This window comes from Hemiscyllium ocellatum, chromosome 42, assembly GCF_020745735.1.
Source record: "Hemiscyllium ocellatum isolate sHemOce1 chromosome 42, sHemOce1.pat.X.cur, whole genome shotgun sequence".
NCBI classification, from domain to species: Eukaryota; Metazoa; Chordata; class Chondrichthyes; order Orectolobiformes; family Hemiscylliidae; genus Hemiscyllium; species Hemiscyllium ocellatum.
This window is the reverse complement of record NC_083442.1, coordinates 20,204,110-20,207,287: the sequence shown is the minus strand read 5'-3', so window position 1 is coordinate 20,207,287 and position 3,178 is coordinate 20,204,110. Positions and strand designations below refer to the sequence as shown.

The 3,178-nt window shown below is 49.8% G+C and overlaps 6 non-coding genes across 6 annotated transcripts; all 6 read left to right on the top strand.

The window, feature by feature from the left end:
• Window positions 1-575: 575 nt before the first annotated feature.
• Window positions 576-649, top strand: trnai-aau (transfer RNA isoleucine (anticodon AAU)). Its single transcript has one exon. It is a non-coding gene; the product is annotated as a tRNA-Ile (tRNA).
• A 21-nt stretch (window positions 650-670) lies between these two features.
• Window positions 671-744, top strand: trnai-aau (transfer RNA isoleucine (anticodon AAU)). Its single transcript has one exon. It is a non-coding gene; the product is annotated as a tRNA-Ile (tRNA).
• Window positions 745-764: 20 nt separating this feature from the next.
• Window positions 765-838, top strand: trnai-aau (transfer RNA isoleucine (anticodon AAU)). The gene has a single exon. It is a non-coding gene; the product is annotated as a tRNA-Ile (tRNA).
• A 20-nt stretch (window positions 839-858) lies between these two features.
• On the top strand, window positions 859-932 carry trnai-aau (transfer RNA isoleucine (anticodon AAU)). Its single transcript has one exon. It is a non-coding gene; the product is annotated as a tRNA-Ile (tRNA).
• A 20-nt stretch (window positions 933-952) lies between these two features.
• On the top strand, window positions 953-1,026 carry trnai-aau (transfer RNA isoleucine (anticodon AAU)). The gene has a single exon. It is a non-coding gene; the product is annotated as a tRNA-Ile (tRNA).
• A 24-nt stretch (window positions 1,027-1,050) lies between these two features.
• Window positions 1,051-1,124, top strand: trnai-aau (transfer RNA isoleucine (anticodon AAU)). Its single transcript has one exon. It is a non-coding gene; the product is annotated as a tRNA-Ile (tRNA).
• The last annotated feature ends 2,054 nt before the right edge of the window (window positions 1,125-3,178 follow it).

Here is a 3,178-nt window from a genome sequence, read left to right as displayed (position 1 = left end):
TCTCGGCCTGGTCTCTTGGTGGGTCTCAGCCCGGTCTCTTGATTGGGCTTAGCCCGGTCTCTTGGTGGATTTCGGCCTGTTCTCTTGATGGGTTTCGGCCTGGTCTCTTGGTAGGTCTCAGCCCGGTCTCTTGGTGGGTCTCGGCCTGGTCTCTTAGTGGGTCTCGGCCTGGTCTCTTGGTGGGTCTCGGCCTGGTCTCTTGGTGGGTCTCTGCCTGTTCTCTTGATGGGTTTCGGCCTGGTCTCTCGGCAGCTCCTGGTGATGTTTCAGCTCGGCCTGTGAATGGTATATTCCCGAGGTACTACAGGAAATCGGAGAAGCAGTGATGGCATCTGCGGTGACTGAGTCAAAGACAGATAGTTGAGGTCTCCCAGAGAATGAGATAAGTTTCTATACTTAGGTACCTTGGAACCTAGATGGTGCCGTGTGTGGCAACATTATACACTTTTCACTGGAGTCCTGTACTTCTGCACTTGAATACACGTGACAAGAAAATCCAAATCTAAATAGGCAGAGGATATAAAATCAAACCTTAAGAGCTCCTACAACGATATAAAAAGTACAACTTGAGTGTAGGTCGGTTAGCTCAGCTGGTTAGAGCGTGGTGCTAATAACGCCAAGGTCGTGGGTTCAATCCCCGCACTGACCATGTGCAGCGCTCGTCTGGGTAGGTCGGTTAGCTCAGCTGGTTAGAGCGTGGTGCTAATAACGCCAAGGTCGTGGGTTCAATCCCCGCACTGACCATGTGCAGCGCTCGTCTAGTAGGTCGGTTAGCTCAGCTGGTTAGAGCGTGGTGCTAATAACGCCAAGGTCGTGGGTTCAATCCCCGCACTGACCATGTGCAGCGCTCGTCTAGTAGGTCGGTTAGCTCAGCTGGTTAGAGCGTGGTGCTAATAACGCCAAGGTCGTGGGTTCAATCCCCGCACTGACCATGTGCAGCGCTCGTCTAGTAGGTCGGTTAGCTCAGCTGGTTAGAGCGTGGTGCTAATAACGCCAAGGTCGTGGGTTCAATCCCCGCACTGACCATGTGCAGCGCTCGTCTGGTCAGTAGGTCGGTTAGCTCAGCTGGTTAGAGCGTGGTGCTAATAACGCCAAGGTCGTGGGTTCAATCCCCGCACTGACCATGTGCAGCGCTCGTCTGGTCAGTAGGTTGAAGAGAAATGTAAGCCCCTTATACTCTGAGAGGACAGAATTGATAATGGAGAACAAAGGATTGGCAGAGCTATTAACCAATACTTTTGGAGTTAGATTAGATTACTTGCAGTGTGGAAACAGGCCCTTCGGCCCAACAAGTCCACACCGACCCGCAACCCACCCATACCCCTACATATACCCCTTACCTAACACTACGGGCAATTTAGCATGGCCAATTCACCTGATCCGCACATCTTTGGACTGTGGGAGGAAACCGGAGCACCCGGAGGAAACCCACGCAGACACGGGGAGAACTTGCAAACTCCACACAGTCAGTCGCCTGAGGCGGGAATTGAACCCAGGCCCCTGGCGCTGTGAGGCAGCAGTGCTAACCACTGTGCCACCGTGCCGCCCACAGGAGTTGAAGGAAAATTTTAATATCTCCCAGTTTGCAAAGCTGGGTCAGAGGGTGAACGGTAAGGAGGCCACAGAGATACTTTCATGTGATTTGGATAAGACAGGTGAGTGGGCAAATGTACAGTAAATGAAGTATAATGTGGATAAGTGTGAAATCGTCCACGTATGGTGATAGACTGGGAAAGGAGGGACCTGGGTGTCCATGTACTCTGGTCAATGAAAGTAGACGCGCAGGATCAGTGAGCAAATGGGAAGGCAAAAGGTCTTCATTGCAAGAGGATTTGAGTTCAGCAGGAAGCTGTCTAACTGCTGTTATACAGGGTCTTGATGAGACGACGCCTGGAGTACCATGTTTATAAGCTCATAAGATATAGGAGCAGAATTAGACCATTCGGCCCATCGAGTCTGCTCCGCCATTCGATTTTAACTGATATGCTCCTCATCCCCATTTTCCTGCCTTCTCACCATATCCCTTCACCATCACCAATTAAAAATCTGTCTAACTCCTCCTTAAATTTACTCACTGTCCCAGTATCCACCGGACTTTGGGGAAGTGAATTCCACACATTCACAATCCTTTGGGCAGAGTAGTTTCTCCTCAACTCTGTTTGAAATTTGCTGCCCTTCACCCTAACACTGTGACCTCTCGTCCCATAATGTCCCACAAGAGGAAGCATTCACTCCCTGTCTATTTTATCCACACACACCTTTTATCATCTCAACGTGATCTCCCCTCATTCTTCTAAATTCCAGAGAGTACAGACCCTAAACTGTTCAATCTCTCATCACAGGAGAAACCCATCATCTCTAGGATCAATGTAGTGAACCTCCTCTGCTTCTGGATTAGTGGTGCTGGAAGAGCACAGCAGTTCAGGCAGCATCCGAGGAGCAGTAAAATTGACGTTTTGGGCAAAAGCCCTTCATCAGGAATAAAGGCAGAGAGCCTGAAGGGTGGAGAGATAAGTGAGAGGAGGGTGGGAGTGCTCCCTCACCACCAGACGCCTAGAGGAAGAACACCTCATCTTCCGCCTCGGAACACTTCAACCCCAGGGCATCAAGTTGGACTTCAACAGTTTCCTCATTTCCCCTTCCCTCACCTCATCCCAGTTCCAAACTTCCAGCTCAGCACTGTCCCCATGACTTGTCCTACCTGCCTATCTTCTTTTCCACCTATCCACTCCACCCTCCTCCCTGACCTATCACCTTTATCCCCTCCCCCACTCACCTATTGTACTCTACATTACTTTCTCCCCACCCCCACCCTCCTCTCACTTATCTCTCCACCCTTCAGACTCTCTGCCTGTATTTCTGATGAAGAACTTTTGCCCAAAATGTCGATTTTACTGCTCCTCGGATGCTGCCTGAACTGCTGTGCTCTTCCAGCACCACTAATCCAGAATCTGGTTTCCAGCATCTGCAGTCATTGTTTTTATGTACCTGAACTTCCTCTGAACTGCCTCAAACCTCACAACACCTTTCCTCAAATAAAAGGATAAAAACTGCACACAATACACCAGGTACAGTCTCACCAGTGCCTTGTATGGTTGCAACAATACTTCCTTTACTTGATGTTCTATTCCTTTCACTGTAAAAGCCACCATTCCATTCACTTCCTTTCTTATCTGCT